This window comes from Lagopus leucura, unplaced genomic scaffold (assembly GCF_019238085.1).
Source record: "Lagopus leucura isolate 7727_CA_CO unplaced genomic scaffold, USGS_WTPT01 Super-Scaffold_100002, whole genome shotgun sequence".
Lineage (NCBI taxonomy): Eukaryota > Metazoa > Chordata > Aves > Galliformes > Phasianidae > Lagopus > Lagopus leucura.
Window position 1 is genome coordinate 23,699,710 of NW_024962263.1, and position 18,471 is coordinate 23,718,180.

Consider the following 18,471-nt stretch of genomic DNA (forward strand, 5'->3'; position numbering starts at 1 on the left):
TCTCTCACTATGTATGCACTCTTCTTTCATGACCCTCCACAGCATATACACTCACAAGTTGTGAGCTATCATGGGCTCCAGCTGAGTACCTTCTGGGACATCCAGAGCCTCAATTTTCCTACTCTCCATGCTCTTTGAACTGTGGAGTGCTACGCAGCAAAGCTGGGATTGCACTCTTGCCAGTGAAAGACCTTCAAGCACAAAAACAGTTTACAGGAAACACTGGATATTTTTTCCACTTTGTCAAGGCTATTTACTATCTCCCGTATCTACATCATTCCCTTCTCTCTTTTCTCAGGCTGAACAGTTCCAAATAATTCATGTTTATTTTGTAAACCTAATAACTCTTCTTCTTACCTGTTAATTATGTCTCGTATTTATGACTGCAATCAAAACAATATACAGTATTTTGGGGTGGAATATGGACTCATTCAGTAGAAGAATGTAATTGATTTTTGTTCTCAATTTCCTAATTTACTTCTGTTTGGTCTTCCTTTGAGCATTAGTTCTCACGAAGAACAACTGTCAATAGTTACTTGAATTCTTTCAGGGGTATCAATAGTTCATTGTTATATGTAGTTTGCTCTAAAAGTAATGCCTCCTATTTATTTCCATGGAAACCACAGATACGAAGCACACAATAATGCTGTTTGACAGAGCAAATGCTACAAAAAAAGCTACAAAATGCTGTTTTTCAGCAGTCACCACCATTAGCTATTCATTTTCAGCAGTGATGACCAAGAGTCAGCAAGCTCTGCTCATAACAATCTTTATAACTGTCCTGAACTTGGCTTGTCAGTCACATCACTTTTGCCACTGCTGAAACGCACCACCCATCACCTCACTGTGCTCACATCCACTGTTTTGGACTCCATAAATGTTCAGCAAGCATCGATGAATGTCAGCAGGTGCCATTTTTTTTTTTTATCACATGGAGGAATTCATTTTCACTTTTCTGCTTCACCTGCACCTTTTTGTCGGGTGCCATTTTGTCAGACTGTCCCCCTGCTGCCATTTGTCACACAGCAACAACATGTACTGGAATATTTGTGGGGACATTCAACCTCTACTGCCATGCCATCAACATTCACTTCTGGCTCTGTGGGCTAACATCATAAAATAGGAGGCATTACTTTTGGAGCAGCCCTTGTACATAAGCAATCAGGTTAGTTTCCTGCAGCTTTGTGATTAATAACATTGAAATTTCTTTGCCACTTTGTAACACTCATTTTGCATACTAAGATTTTTTTAAAATCAGCTTTACTTTTGACTACTGTGAATAATTCTGGCTTATTATTCAACAACTTTCCTAGGTCATTTATGAACATGTTGAAGAGCAGACATCCCATGGTACATTCCTGTGTTGTACAGATGATCATCTTTTTTGAGCACCAACTATTTAGTCCCAACTTTACTTTTAATGAGCGATTTTTATTTATTTTTAAATGAGAGCAGTTTTGATGAAGCACCTTGTCTGTAGTCTTAAGATAAAGGTCTGCTCATCTACTTGAGTATCTCAGAGAAAGCTTTTCAGTATGTGCAGAACTACTCTGTACAAAAACTGTGTTGCCTTTTGCTTGTTTAATCATCGTTAATCATAAATCTATTAATTCCTTCTTAAATTATACTTTCATCCAATTTTATTTTCTTGAAAGCCAGACTTTTTGGCTTGCAACACCCAGGCACACTTTCCAACATTCAGCATGACGTTTACCCTTTTCTATTTCTCTGGCAGCAACACAGATTTAAGCAGTAGATTGCACGCTGCAGTTAGCAATTTGGCAATCTGTTTTACAATCTTATCACAACCCACTGATCCTGAATTTTCTTTACTATTTTCCATTCTTCCTTGTGTTTCTTCATCTTTTCAAGGGAAAAAGTATTTGGGTTCTCAGTTCCTAAAATCCCTTTGTACAAGGTGAAAGTGGTGAAACATGAAGAATAACTGACATCTCAGAGTTCATAAAAACTTACTTGTGTGAAGAGCTTTCCAGGAAAAACTTGACTCACCTCTTCCATTTAAATTTGTTTTGATCCATGTTGTACGTAACCTTTCTACCAGCTATCAAAAGCAACCAAAATGGACACAATGTGCACACCTGAAAAGTGACTTATTCCTTGGTATTACAGCCACTCTTTGGGAAGTTTGAAATTGGTTGCATTGTCATACTGATGACTTTGGATTTGGTTTGTCTTTCAGGTGAACGTAAGGGTACAGGATGCTACAAAATACTCTTTAAAAAAAAAATTGAAAAAAAATTGAAAATTCAGTAGGGTTTGTAGGACAACTGTACAGACTCCTTTTATTTTTTTCCCTAGTAGAGAATCATAATATGATGGGATACAAGGGAAGTTGATTAGTTGAATACCTCACTCAAATAAGGCCCAACTTGTGATCTAGGATCTGAGACATGAGCTTTTTTTAATTACCTTTCAGATCATTCTGAGGGATTTTTAATGCTTCCAGTCTGTGACTGAAGTTTTAAAATGCCTCTGAAATAACAGATTGAGACAGACAGGAAAAGTGACCTTCAGTTCCAAAAGGAGTGTAGGAATTTGACAGAAAGAGTATGTGAAGGGTAGATGGGAGCAGGGAGAGAGAGAGGGTTGGGAGTAGTGTGGACAGTAATGATTGATTGAATGAAAAGGATGTTATTACATGGTAGGATTTAATGACCTGGAGGTGATGTCAGATAAGAAGGCTTGAGGGCATGAGGAGTCCATGCATGCTTAGAACCAAGAAGGTTGAAGGATTTTGAGCCCTGATAGACAAAGGGAGAAATGAAAATTCCCAAGTAGTTTTATGAACATCCTTGCACCTTTAGCGGATTCCTTGTAATTCTTTTTACTTTTGTTTAATGCTGTAATTTTTTTAATGGTAAATCTTACTGGTATATTTTCTGTGCAAATATTCTTCATTTCTCATCTTCCTAATCTGTAGAAAGAAAGTGATCACCCATTTCAGACTAGCCATTTCTTACATGCTGTTCAGATACTCTAAAACAGACTTTCAGAGGGAAATTAATAAAATAAGCTAGCTTGCAAATTTGTCAGTATACTCTATTCTTCAAAAGAACATAGCACTTCATCATATTCACATGGATAGATTTTTATTCAGAAGGGGATATTATGAGAATTGATAGTTTCCATCAAAACCAGGATGTGTTAGTAGAATTTTGTCTGTATAATTGTGCTAGCATAATTTCAGGAATGTTTTCCTTTCTTTTTAATTTGCCTCTCAGGTATCCTATGAGGTACAGCAAGTATATTTGTTCTTTTCAGTGCCCTGAAAATATAAGGGATAAAAAGTAATTAGAAAACAGGGTAGCAGTGAGAAAAAACTTGAGCATCTGCCTTAAGCAGTTGCGCAGGTGTAACTCACATCATAGGGGATTCACTGTCCCTGTAAGAGGTAACAAGGTACGAAAGCTCCTGGGCTCAGAGTCACTGGCATGCTGGATGTGCACCACCCCATTGTAGTGCTGTCTTCCCAGCTGACGTGTTTCAGCCTTGCAAAAGTGTGAGTGAAGAATAAAATTGTCAGGCAAAGTGAGCAGCATTACATTTAGGATAACTACTGTTCCCTTACTTTCAAGAATCACAAAAACCTTGCATAATAAAGGAAAATAAGAGATTTATATTTTTGTTACGGTTGAATATATAGGAGTAGTTCTTCATTTTCTGCTGGAAATGCTGTGCAGGCTGTTAAAATATTAATGTAAATAAAATGGTAATAAAGTAATAAGTGCTAATTTAGAATTAATGAAAATGATGCTGTCAACTAGTTTTACTCAGCTTCTTAACTAAGAGCTCAATGAGAACTAAGAGTGCATCTATCTGAATCTTTTCTGAATATAAGTGACTGACAACATTTTTTGAAGTCACCACCACTAGCTTTGCGTTTTTACCAGTAATAAACAAGAGCCTGCATGCTGGAGTCACAAAAGTCTGCATGGCTGTCTGAAACAAGTCCTGTCTTTCACAGCTGAAATGCACTACCTGCCACCTCAATGTGCTCGCATCCACTTTGTGGTCTACATAAGCATACAGCAAGCATTGAATGTCAGTGGGTGCCATTTTTTTTCTGCATGGAGGAATTTACTTTCACACCTTTGCTTCATCTGCACTACTTTGTTAGGCACTGTTTTGTCAGATTGCATCTCTGCTGCCAGAGGACAACAATGTGGAACAGAATCTTGGTGGGAAGGTTCAACCTCTACTGCCATATCACCAATATCTGCCTCTGACATTGTGGCTTACATAGCAAAAGAGGAGGCAGGGACCACAAGATCACTGAGCTCAGTATCCTGAGAGAAGGATGTAGAACAAGAAGTAGGATTGCAACCTTGGACTTCAGGAGAGTTAACTGAAGCCTCTTCAGGGAGCTTTCGGAAGAATTCCATGGAATATGCCCTAGAAAAAAAGAGAGTTGTTTAATACAGAATCACAGAATGGCCAGGGTTGGAAGGGACCTCAAGGATCATGAATCTCCAACCTCCCCCTGCCACATGCAGGGCCACCAACCTCCCCATGTAATACTAGATTGGGCTGCCCAGGGCTCCATTCAACATGGCCTTGAACACCTCCAGGGATGGGGCATCCACAGCCTCTCTGGGCAGCCTGTTCCAGTGCCTTGCCAGTCTCTCTGTAAAGAACTTCCCCCTGATATCCGACCTAAATCTTCCCTTTCTCAACTTAAAACCATTTTCTCTTGTCCTGCAGTTATCTACCCTTTCAAAAAGTTGATTCCCTTCTTCTTTGTAGGCTCCCTTTAGGTATTGAAATGCTGCAATGAGGTCACCCCGCAGCCTTCTCTTCGCCAGGCTGAACAAGCCCAGCTCCCTCAGCCTGTTTTCATAGGGGAGCTGCTCCAGTCCCATGATCATCTTTGTGGCTCTCCCCTGGACCCTCTTCAACAGCTCCCTGTCTTTCTTGTACTGGGGGCTTCAGACCTGGACACAGTACTCCAGGTGGGGCTTCACAAGAACAGAGCAGAGGGGGACAATCACCTCCCTGTCCTTGCTGGCCACCCCATCTTTGGATGGAGCCCGGCATACCATTTGCCTTCTGAGCTGCAAGGGCACACTGTTGGCTCATGTTAAGCTTTTCATTTATCAAGACCCCAGGTCCTGTTCTGCAGGGCTGCTCTTAGGGACTGCTCCTTCCAGTCTGTATGGATGCCTGGGATTCCTCTGGCCCAAGTGCAAAACTTTGCACTTTGCCGTGTTGAACCTCAAATACTCAATACTCAAAGATTAACTCCTCTAGGCTAAGAATGATGCATCCCTATGACAAGAAATCAAGTAAAGGGAGCAGGAGACCTGCATGGATGAACAAGGAACTCCTGACAAAACTCAAATGTAAGCAAGAGGTACACAGGAGGTAGAAGTAGGTATAGACCATTTGGGATGGATATAGGGATGTTGTCAGAGTACAAGAGCATGCAGAAATGAGATGCAGAACATCAAAGACCATGTGCAATTAAATGGGATGTCGAGGACAAGAGCAGCTTCTTCAAATATAACAGTACTAAAAGGAAACCAGGGAAAATGTGGCCCTGCTACTGAATGGGGGAGGGACCCTGGTGACACAAGATGCAGAGAAGGCAGAGATATTAAATTACTTCCTTGCTTCAGTTTTCCTTGTTTTTGGCAAGGCCAGCCCTCAGGAATCCCTCACCCAAGAGGCTAGAGAAAGTCTGAAGAAGCATTGGATGTTGCCTATCTGGACTTCAGAAAGGCTTTTGACACTGTCTCCCATGATAACCTTGTTGGTGAACTTAGGAAGTGTGGATTGGATGAGTGAATGGTGAGGTGGATTAAGAACTGTCCGAACAGCATGTTGCAGAGGGTTGTGATCAGAGGCACTTTCCCTACAAAGGGAAAATATTTTGGACATGAGGACTTGGAAAAATTCTTTGCCCTTGCTTGTCAAACAGGAAACCTTGGGCACTCCTCCAGTCCCAGTCAACAATGAGGCGACCAAACCCAGCCCCTCCTCACAGTTCTGTCTGTAACTTCCATCAGCTTCTTCTCTGACTTTTGTTACATCCAGCAATTTCTTATGTCGCATTCAACAGTTTATTGTATTCAGTTACCTTAAGTTTGAGCCAGGGCCTACGACTTTCATGCAGACCTCAAGAGGAAAAGTAAATACTACTGAACTGATTAAAGAAAATAGTAATCAGCAGACAGACAAGATTGGGATTTTGAGATCAGTTGCATCACATTCCTTGAATCTTTCCTATACATCCTTTGACAAACTCCCACAACCACTGGTAATGTCTCCTGAAAAACCCACTATCTCCTAATGCATAAGAGCCACAGAAACCTATTCTCCAAATGCACAAGCAAATTAGCAAAGCAAAGTGCCCTTGAGTGTGTTCTCCCTTGAATTAATCACATTTGTGTCACAGACACATGGGGAAGAGCGCTTTGCAACCATAGATTTGCTGCTGGAACAGAAACTCGTATTTCCTCTCTTCTAGCTCTGTCCCTAGACTTCATGCTGTAGAGTCAGTCAAGGGTATAAATACCAACAAGGGACAATGGAAAACGTAACAATAGTACCAAAACCATGTGGGTATATACTGAAAATTCAGTTTCTAACTAGCTAAGATTCTGCAAGCTATCTAGTGGAAATAATAATCTTAGTTGTTGCTGTGGGTTTTTTTTTTTTTTTCTTTTTTTCTTTTTAACTGTGAACTGGAGAAGTCTTACAGACATGTTGCTACTTAGGAGAAAGCTTCCAGTAGGAATGAGAACTTCAGTGACTTCTACATGGTGCTGCTGATCTCAGTCAAATAATAAGAATGTAAATCAAGGAAAGAAGCCTTAGTACTTGTAACATTTTGAATATAAACTACATATTCATGATTCCACCAACAGGCACATGAATATGTGATTCTGAGCTCAGCTTGCTGACTGTAAGCTCTTCAGACCACTGCTTCAGTGAAGAAATTTCCCATTCAGCTATTATGGATTAAAAAGTTATAACTCTGCCCTGGAAAATATAGATAGCAGGCACATTAAGATCTGCTAGAGGGACAAGGAAGTCTTCACTGCAGAAGAACCTGCAGTCCATATGTTTGAGTGTTCATACTACAGTCAATAACTTCTGCTGAAATGCCACACTGAAGTATGTAAATAGGGACAAAGTGGAGAAATTTAGAAACCAAAGTGCAATCCAATCAAAACTACTTGCATTCATATTCTAGCTACCAGCATGTGTTAAAGTACCCCAGTGAGCAAGTACTGTGGGGCTTACTGAAAGTAATCAACATCCGGAATATACAAGTTTTCTAATTGCTCTACACATTGAAGATATGAGTTTCAAAAGCACATATTTTCTGTAATGGTATTGAATTAATGCTGTATGTGAGGGGTGGAAAAAGTGTGAGTTGTATGCATAATTGCTAATTTTGGACAGGATTTTCTGAGATCAGAGGAAGTAAAACAATCAGTCCTTAAAACCCCTTGAGGACTGTTACCGTGTAAGTCCTTTAAATGTTTTGTGGTACAATTACCATTGAAAAGAAAGAAGTCCTATCAAACAGTACATACCTTATGTTGGTGATGCAATATTATTGTAACTGAAATTAATCAGAAAATGTGATATTGAAATTCTGCACAGCCCAACATAATTTTATCACAAAGCATTGATGAAGACATCAGCTCACACACTGATCACAGAATCACAGAATTGTAGGGGTTGGAAGGGACCTCCAGGGATCATCGTGTCCAACCCCCCAAATGTGTGTGTGTGATGTGTGTGTGTGTGATGTGTGATGACAATTCATGCTAACAAAGTGCAAAGATCACTTAGAAATAGCAAGATATTAATACAGATGAGAAAATAATATTTTAATTGCCTATACCATGTCTTCTAATACAAAAGAAGGACCTGCTTCATGATCATGCATTGCTTCTTGCTTTATACTTCTTGCTTTACAATGTCAGCACTAGCAATCTCATTCTAGAAATAAGCCCATTTGGTGGGTTCATAGTCTGTATTTCCTATGTAACTAAAAGTAGGATTCTCTCACACTCTGTATGTTACACCTACTCCTCTCCTTCTGGTTAACTAAGGCATTTCTCAATACATGACTGCAGAAGATGTACCCACTAAGTAGTCACTTACATATTAACTAAATTAGATGGGGCTTATGTTGCAGATTTGGCCCCAAATGATTCATGGCCTGCTCAGACTCATTTACTTTTTTTGGCAGCATTATCTTTTTCTTTCTCTCTTCCGATGTAATGGCCTACTCTTCTGATGTCTTTAGAAAGAGACTCTGCTCGACTACCTATCTAAACCAGCTAACCTCCGATTCTCTGATTGGCTTTTTATGTTGTTACCTATTTTGAGGAACATGATGTGCGGCAATAAGCAGTGGGTTAACCTCAGCTGATCACCAGGTGTCCATCAAACCACACTCTCACTCTACCTCCTTGGGAGGATGGAAGGAGAAAATGTAATGGAAAAGCTCTTAGGTTCAGGTAAGGACAGGGACATCACTTTCAGTGAAGCAATGCTTACGTAAAGAATTTATTTGCAAATCTGTGCTTAAAATATGGTTTAAGTTGGTGTCTGCATTTGAGCATATTCTTCTGTTATTTATAGGGATTTATTCTTTAAAAGAACCAACATATCTGAATGGAAAGTGGCAATTACTTTCTATGTATACAATGTAGAAACTATTTAACTGCTGGTGATTTGGAGCTGAAATGCACTTGTGCTTGCTTGCCTTTTTATTTTTTGGAGCACACACATTACTTTCTCCTAGTAATGTTGGTCTGAAGTTACACTGGTCTGAATTGACATTTTCTTAGGTTGTTCTGTTCCATAGAAAAAGGAAAAATACAGATTTCACACAGTGTACAGTACAAAGAAAGTATATATATATATATATCAAATCATGAGGCACTATCTCAGACTTTTTCCCAGCAATACTCAATTTGCTCAGAGCGAACTCGTAGGTAGTAGAACATCAGGTGGGAAACCTTTGTTCAGAACTTATGAGTTGCTAAAATTGTAGTAGTCAAATTCCTGCCTATAATCTGAAAGATAGAGTAGGGATTGTCTTTTGGGAAGGAAAGGTTGGAGCAAGAAATGACAGAGAATAAGTAGCCTCATTCTCAGTTTCTAATATACAGAATATTCTGTCCCTGGTGCACACCTAATTTTATTGCAAAAATGTATTATTTAGATGTTAAATCTGTCAGAGAAAGTTTTTAGAACAGATCAGGCTCCCGTTTTGTACTTCTTTATAAAAACCTAACAAAAAACTGATGTCTATGTCTAGACTATGTTTTAACAATAGTTACACCATCTAAAAGATACTGAAACTCAAACAAAAAGCAGCACTAATCATTTATAACTTTGCTACAGGAGGGTGAACACTAAGAACAGTAACATCTGTTCAAATCATATAGAGGAAAAAACAACATTCAGTTGCTACCATTTATATGTTTGTAGCAAAAGGTGGGGAGGTCTTCAAGTAAAATGGATATCAGACTAATCAAATTGCACCAAAAACTAAAAGTAGCCACCTGGTAGTCTTTCTTTCAATTGCATTTCATTGTTCACTGCTCAGTTAAAATGAAGTCAGAGAGCAATACGAGATAAGGCTTGTATTTATAACTGGTCCAATGATGAAAGGATGTACAGACTACTGGCTTCTAGTGCTTTCTCCACCAAGCAACTTCATCTATGATTAAGAAGTATCTAGATGGCTATGATGTGCTGCTGAGGATTTAAGATTCAATCCTTCATCAAGAAAAATGCATCTGAAATGGGGTGTTCTCTAACCGTGCTGAGTGCTCCCAACAGCTGAATGTAGCAGACTGATAGCAACCAGCCCTAAACTGTTTTTTGGAAGGTGGAGGCATAGTTTTGGTTGTTTTTTTTTTTTTTTTTTTTTTTTTTTTCTGAGTTGCATGAGTGGATTAATGGATGAATCTGAGTTGTGTATCATTGGTCTTATAGTTTATTACATCAATATGGAGGTGATCCTGCACTTTCCTGCCAACAGACTATATTACAGAGTGAGGAAGCCCTGTGTTTTGAAGATCCATTTCTTTTATTTGTTTACTAAGGCCATCAGGGATACAAATATTCCTAGTGAATCCAGACTTGTTTTACTTTCCAGAAATATGCATTTAGAACACCTACAGTCTAGTGCTTGTTTTGTGAACTCGAGCGGATGATGTTTCACTGGAATGAAATGTGCATGTGTATTGGGTATTAAGTATCTCCAGTGCATTTGTTCAAACGTGTTCCACTATTCTAATGACTGAGTCTACTTAAGACTAAATCATTAGAATACAGCATTCACTGAATGTCTTATGTCTTTCTGATATACTTTATTTGAGCAGGGGCTTGGTTGTGTAAGCTATTTTAATTAACACTTTTAAGAGAAACCTTCACCACCTGCTCTCCTTTAAAATTACAAATGTGAAAGGAATCGTATTCTCAGTAGTATCATTAAAATTCAAGATATCAAAGATGTAAATTTGTGCCTTTTTATTCAGTCCAAGAGCACTCGATTGCCATTTTCCTTTTTACTGTTTTTTGTCTCATGTAGGACTCAAAAGACTGAGCATGCTAAATGCTGCCAAAATGCTTTATTGACTGAGCTCTTGGGACTGCAATTGAAATCATGGATGACTCACATGAGCTCCTGAATCACAGAAAATAAATACATATCATAGCAATATTTTTCTAGGCCAATAGAAATTTTCAGGAGAATGTTGTGGATTTCTTCTGCATCAAATTCCCCAGCTTTATCTGTTGTGGAGGAAAAGAGGATTCATCAGGAACAACAAAACAGAACTCATACCACCTGAAAATTAAAACATGAATAACAGAAGTAAAAAAAAATCTTCTTGAAGCACTGTAGTACTTACAGTTATTATTTCCCTTCTCCAGGTGCTTGAGAACTTAGTTATGATTTCTTCTGTTCTGCATTGACCTCCCGAGCAATACAATCATCCTTTCTATCAGCATGGTCAACAAGGAGAACATCCTTAGAATCCTCCTATCTCAGAAATGTCCCAGCGATGTGCCTCCTACTGTACTGAGCAGCCATAAACATGTGATGAGATGTATGCCAAAGACAAAGCTGAGATACTAGGACTGCCAGGGAAAAGTCCTTTCATGCAGTATTTATCAGAAAGATTTTATACAGTAAACAAAAAAGCCTCATGTTAGTTCATTCTCAGTAAATCAGAGTACATGAAAGAAATGATTCTATCATCATATTAGCTTGCTAGTGGCAACCTAATGCAGGATTGTGACTACCAGTTAGTGTCTTGGATAGACAAAATCAATCTGCAAGACTATTCCAGGCTTCTACAACCAAAGAGACCTTCTAGGGATTTTTTCTGAGGTGTTCAAAAATATCAGACAGATATCTCATTTGCAAATGAGATATTGGATATTTTGAATGAAATTACTACTATTTTTTGGTGTAAACAAAAACCACTGACTTAACACTCAAGAGCTGTTAAATAGAAACATTATAACTTACAGAGACCTAATGGCTTGTCCAGAATTACTCTGATCTGTTCCCAAACAAAAGGAACAGAAACCATAATTCTAAAATAATTCAGAAGCAAAATTATTCAACTAGTATATTAATCTTATATTTACAGCTCATAATCTCAGCATTTTCTTCATTCTTTTAGTATTACATATTTACATTGACTTTATTCCGTATTTCTTGTTAGTTAATATTAAATACTCTTATTACATTAATGTTACTAGTGGATTCACCAAATTATTTCAACTTCTTTATTGGCCAGATTTCCATTAGAATTGGTAATTCCTGATTTAATTACATTCCATTAATCAAACGAAAAATGAGACATATCTAATGCCAGTAATAATTTGGTTATGATTTATTACCTCTTCATTCACAGCAAGTGATTTCTAGTCTGTTAATCTTTTTTTTTTTTTTTTCCAGTATGCTACACTGTGTAGCACAATACACAGTGTCATTCCAAATTTCCAAATATCATTTCCAAATAAGAGGTGAAGACACTATTATTTCTAATTTTCTGCCTTGTGACTTGAGGATCTCCCTTACATGAGTACAATATCTCTCCCAACAGTGTCCTGTCCCCTCAGGTGATGACAGGAGAGAAGACAGAGAGAAGTTCTTAAAATAATACGTGGTAGAAGGGACTTCTGGATGTCATCTGCTCCAGTCTATTCCTCCTCCGCCCAAGCGTTTGGGTTGGATCAATTCAAGTTGCTCAAGACCTTGTCCAGTTGTGTTTTGAATATCTGTAAAACTAGAAATTCCATAATGCATGTTTCAACACGTTTATGCTTGACAGATGAGGCTGACCGAGCTATGTAGTCTGACCAACACTTTGCACAGGAGGTCCTTTTATAGAACTCCAGTTTGTTGTAAAACACCTTTACAATGCCACCAATGGATGCAAATTCGTAAAATATAAGCTCTAATCTTTCATACTTTGTCGTATATATCCTTATTCCTTCAAGTCAAGATAGGAATTGCACTAAGTAATGGCAACAAGATTTACATGTCTACTCAACAACTCAGCATAGCCATTTTCTTAGCTACTCTCCACAAATCAAAATAACACCGATACATTAGAGACTATTTTTAATTAAGCCTGTAGGTCCATATAAAAAATAACACATTTTTGTTTTGAGTTAGTGTAACCATATGATTGAAGAATTTCTGTAAACCTCTACATTGCGAGTCATCACAGAGAATTTACTTGCATCATTTTGTTCTCTTGTTTTTATATCAGAATGCTATTGTAGAACACCTAACAGTGTGATTTTTTTTTTTTTTTTTTTTTTTCTTGCAGGGTTGTCTGTTTGTTTTTATGGATTTTTTTTTTCAGAGTACATGAATGATTTAAAGATAATTCAGAGGTGCTGTATACTTAGCTTGTAATGCCTCTAAATGATAGGTTCCATACCCTGAAGAATACTCAGCCTATGGACTATAGTGCTTGAGACATTAGACTACTGCTCTAGGAATTTGGATTTAGATACAGTAAAAATCCTGGCTATATAAACTATCAGGGTTATATACTTATGATTGCTGTATACTGCATGTGGACAATTAGTCAGTTTACTAAGTATTCTCAAATCTAGCATGTTGACAAGGTAATAGCATTGTGAATATAGTATCTTTCTCCATAAATAACACATGACACCTGAGACAGTGCAAAGGTCCAACAATTATGAACAGGATTCATAATCCTCTTTTCTTTTCTCAAGAGGGACTGCTAAAATTGCCAGTATTACTTCGGAGTACTTTTTCTCATAGCAGAATCACAGCATTCACCTAGAGTGGTTCTGAAACCAAGAAGGTAACACACGTCTGAATGCTTGGGTTTTACTAGCCTGAGCCATTTGCCCAGTGGTGAGACTTTTGGATTCTGATTTCTCCTATATTTGCTGTTCCTGGGATTGTTGATCAGAGAGCTACCTAACATAAAACTGTTCTACAGATCTAAAGAAGGCCATTCTTGTTGTCCTGTTGGCTCCAGGAATTTGGCATTATATTTGGGTAATTATATACATATATTTATACATATATGTAATTAGAATATACCTCCACTCTGTAGTCATGAAACTTCCATAGGCAAAATGAACCCTCTGAATTTCTAATAAAACTGCAAGCTGCTGGGTTCATGACAGTGAGATGGACACTGATACCTATGTCTAACGGAAAAGTAGACACATCATGAGTCTCTGCTGCTATTTTGGATCATTTCAGTGGCCTAAATTGGACAGGAGATATTTGAACAGATGTAGAACTTCAGTTGTAGCATATAACCTGCAAGTTATCAGGGAGGTTACTAGTGAATTTCACATAGTTCCAAGTTCTGATAGCTTCTGAGTAGATGTTTTCTCATTTATAATTTGAAGATTGGCACCTGAAATTTATCTCTGTACTATACTGACCACCTTTCCTGTATATTGTCATAACTACAATTACCACTGAAGTTGAAGATAGTTGCTTTTTTCTTACAGTCAAATTCAATCCCTGCTAGAATCCCTTATAGTAGTTCTGACATTCAGTAGACCAAACATGAGAGGAAGGCAGAAGGCTTTTTATGGTTTCATTTTGCCCATGCTTACTCCTACTGAATTAGGAGTTATGACTCAGTGGGAGAAGAGGAGGCCAATATGTAGCACTGAATGATTCATTGCAAGTATTTCAGAACTCTGCAGTGGTTACCATTAAAAATTTTATAAATGTCTTTTCCTGGAGAGATGGCTTATCTGACGGCTCAGCTCTTCCAATGTGGGCTGACTCAACTTCCCCCCAACCTCCCTCAAAAAATCTGGGAAACATTAACTTCAAGCAAGGTTTGTCTTCCAAATTTCTACATTCCTTTGAGACAATCTCAAGAAAAATTGTATTTATGATCATTTCCTAAGTTTTGAAGTGGCGAATAGAATATATCTTCAAGGGGAACTGGGCAGTTGCTTATTATTCAAAGACGTGACAAAGTTCTTGAGAACTAAGAGAATTTTAGACTTATTTTTTATTAGACTAACTTGCATACATGAGGTTCCATCTAAAAGTACACAGCCAACTTTACATTCAGATCTTTGTAACCCTTCACAAGCTATCCTGGCAGTATTTTCCCTTATTTTTCTCATGCTATTGATCTCCACAGACCTTGTGATATTTTCACAAAGGCGGACCAGGTTTCCAAAAGAAACTTTATCTGTCAGGAATAGAAGATGAGTCAACTGTAAAGAGTGGTAAAAAAAAAAAGTTTTAAAAAAGTAATAAAATAAAAATTGTCTTTTAGTTCAGGGTGAAAGGATAACCAAAATTTTCAAAACTTGTGAAGGAAACATACCCACACCAGTCTCAGTTTTTGTCTTCCTGTTGTTGTTCCACCATATCTCTGAGGCACAGGTAAATAAGCATGCAGCTAACTATGAAGTGAGCCAAACCCTCTCCAACAGCTGTGCTGTTAAGACTGAAAGTGACTAAGGAAAAAATCACCTTATGAATTAGTGAACTGATTATGGTAGTTCAATAAATCCACTGCTAATCTACTGCCTTCAACCATTTGCATGTGTTTACTCTTATGAATTCTGATGAAAAGCAATTTTCAGGAAAGTACTCAGGGACAAGGAGTACTCACAAGAAAAAGTCAGCAACTCTTTCAGTCTACTCAAGATTGAGGACAGCTGTATGTCTTCAGCATTTTACAGCAAAAAATGGCATACAGATGCTTCCGAAACTGCAAAGATGAGAAAAAGCCAGGAAAGCCCCTGCCTTTCTTGAAAACAAGCCAGAGCTTATTTTCATTGAAACTGTTTACACTGTGCTGTAGGCCAAGAACTGCAATTGAGCCACACAAACATTCAGGCAAACTGTGGCATGTTCCTTGAGAACCCAATCAGTTTCAAAAACCCTAATTCGTGATGCACTGTGGTCATTGTCTGTGGCAGTCACCTCTGGTGCAGGTGCTTTTTTCAGCAGAGAAGGGGACTCTGGTGTGAACACACTGAAACAAGGTGACCACCTACCGAAATGGCTGGGCTGGGGCTGCAACAGACTGGGGGGGCCACAGACTTTCTGGGCAGATGAGTGCATCCGAGCAGAGATCCTGCAGAACAGAATAGCAGCCCACACCTTTGATAGCAGGGAACTCTGGAATCTGGAATTTTCCAAGGGGCTGAGAGGAGTGTCATAGGTGCAAGTGTGCCCAGCTCGATGAATTCTTTGAGCGGGTGGCCATGTGTGAGAGGAAATCACCAGGCAGCTTAGTATTTAGGGAATGCAAGGTACTGTGCAGTGACATGGGCACACCCACAGCCCTGCCTTCAGTCCCTGTAAGTTGAAAGTAAGCAATCTCCCTTTGGCTAGATGCTTCTTTAGAGAAGCTATGCCCCTTGTCCACAAACACTTGTTACATCCCCTGCCCAAATCTGATTTCTATGACACAGTGCTCTGAGCTTCTCCCATTTTCCAATCTCCTTTCTCAGCTTTTCTTTCTAACCGCTATAGCTTTATAGGGCAGCAAACTCGCTAGGCTGATTAGTAGAGCTTTAAACTAGATTTGATGGGAGAATGGGATGTACTTCTGAGTGACAGAGAAGAGACAGGAAACTGTCATTTTAGGAAGCAGCATGGACAAACTTCAGAAGTGTCCCAAAGAATTTAGGAAGGGCTCCTCTAAGAAGACAACGTGTCTGACAGTCCAGCTGAACTGTCTCTACACCAATGCACACAGTGTGGGAGATAAGCTTTTTTTTTATTAGACAACTTGGATACATGACCTTCTGTTTGCAAATAAATAGACTGCTTTACATGCAGAGATTTGTAAACCTTCACTCATGCTGTCCAGGCAATACTTTCCCTTATTTTTCTTGTGCTCTTGTTCATGCTGCTATGCCCACAGTATTGCACTTGAAAACCCCAATAATGTTATTTTGTCACATGGACAGTGGTGGCTGCCAGCATGAATATTGTGTGCTTTTCCTACCCCTTGGCACTATGGCATTTTCTCACTTCAAAATGTAGATAATTGTCCTCCTGTCTCGCCAACTCACATTGGATGTATATAGAGCGAAGTCTGGCCAAGGTCTCACACCACAAGGATTCTTATGCTAATTGCCTCATGGCTTCTGCTGGAACAAGGAACTTGCAACATTATCAGACCCACTCCAGATGATAGAAATGTAGCCAAAATCTAGGTATTTCTGGTAGTCCTCTCATGGTTAAGTTGTATAAAAACAGCTAGAAGGACTGTTGCAGAGGTAGCAAACCATGATGCTCCCAGTAACGTTCAGTAAAGCTGTACTGTTCCACTTCCGCAATGAGCAGTATGAAGACAACTTGGTGCACAGTAACTGACTCAGAAGCGAGCAATCACTTCCTGGCATAAACCCCAATGACTTCGTAGACTAGTTTCCTAAAAAGAAATGCTTGTTCAAAACAATCTGATAAATTATTTATTTTTTTTATAGGGAAAAGTAAGTAGAAATGAACACTAACATGCTTTCATTCCCGTACAAAAGGCATTCTATAAAGAAGGGAAATACATTAATGGCTTAAGTTACCATAGGGAAAAACAAACCAAACAAACAGAACTCATGTATTGTAAATGAAGAGTTTGACTATGAAAGCTTTCTACTATAATTTTCTGTAAGGCTTCTACTGAGATGAAATATGTTGATTAGCATATGAATAACTCTCTAATTCTTTTGGCAGAAAAAACAAAGTAGAAATTACATACCTTTTACCGTTCAAGATGTCTGTGATTGTGACTTCTACAGCTGGAAGAAAACAGAAAAGAGGCCTTTCTTAATCACCCCTTGATGTTAATACAAAGGCAACAGGAGAAGCATCTGAAACAAACCATTGAAGTTACTATACACTTGTCAAACAAAAAGCAGTGTGACAGCATGACTTCAGTCTCTCAGAGGAAAGAGATGTTTTTGTTCGATGATTGCTGATGCCCCGGTAAAATGCCCAACATAAACGTAGAAAATGAAGTTTAAACATACAAATCTTTTCAATTTGCCTCTTTTTTTTTTTTTTTTTCTTTTTTTTTTTTTTCTTTCCTTCCGTGTACCAATAAACCATTATAATTAATGATACAGGAATTTACAGACAAGAAAGTAAATTGTTTCCTTTCATTGTCAACATACAATGGCTATTTTCATAGTTCTGTTACATAGTTCTCTGTCCTATTATAGGTATAGCGGTCTTCTGTGCTCTAGCTGAATGCTCTGGTTTGCCAGCAGGAACAGGCTTGGGATGCACCGTTCAAAAGTGGAGTGCTGGTCCTCAGCACTCACTTAGATGTGGCATACATGTTACAACAGTGACCTCCTGTGGTAATTTTACTGCTTCGTGTTCTTCAGAGAACACAGAGACTGTGTTTCAAATCTGTGGCAAATGTCCACCAGTGTCCCTGCCAGGCAGAAGCAAATCTCTCCCTATCCATAGCCAATATTGAGATCATAAAAAAAAATGTATGCTTCACATCTATTGTTGCTGTATATGGAAAGGCATTATAATTAAAAGAATTGAGTGTTATCACACTGGGAGCCTTTTGGTGTCAGCATAGGGCTCTACAATCTACGGATACTTGCTACTAGCAAAGTTACAAAGGCAGCCAGCATTTCTGTGCAGCCGTTCATGTACAAAACAATGTGAGCAGTCCTTAATTCCTCCTGGCCTTGCTTGACCATTCTGCCTGTGTTTTAATTTGCAGGCACTGCTATTGTTCATTCAGAGACTTCTCCCTCCTGGATTGGGAGTGGGAAAGTTTTGGCAGTTGTTGCCACTGATGGCTTATATTCTTGAAGTAAGAACACTGAGAAAGAAAGGAAGAATGGTGCAGGGTAGAGGGGGTCAAATGCCCTGCTGAGGGCTGCCTTTACCCTTGTCTTCGTGTCTCCCGTGCTCCTGTGGCTGAGTCAGTCCTTGCCTCAGGCGATCAATCA

The 18,471-nt window shown here is 38.7% G+C and overlaps 1 long non-coding RNA gene across 2 annotated transcripts; it reads right to left on the bottom strand.

The window, feature by feature from the left end:
• Positions 1 to 12,223: 12,223 nt before the first annotated feature.
• LOC122179435 lies at positions 12,224 to 17,718 on the bottom strand. 2 transcript variants are annotated; one of them, XR_006178687.1, is made up of 3 exons: positions 17,379 to 17,460; positions 17,256 to 17,295; positions 12,224 to 12,296 (listed from the first exon to the last, which is right to left on the bottom strand). It is a non-coding gene; the product is annotated as an uncharacterized LOC122179435 (long non-coding RNA). The 2 variants fall into 2 exon arrangements; XR_006178686.1 differs by lacking the exons at positions 12,224 to 12,296; positions 17,379 to 17,460 and adding exons at positions 16,920 to 16,931; positions 17,671 to 17,718.
• Between the last annotated feature and the right edge of the window lie 753 nt (positions 17,719 to 18,471).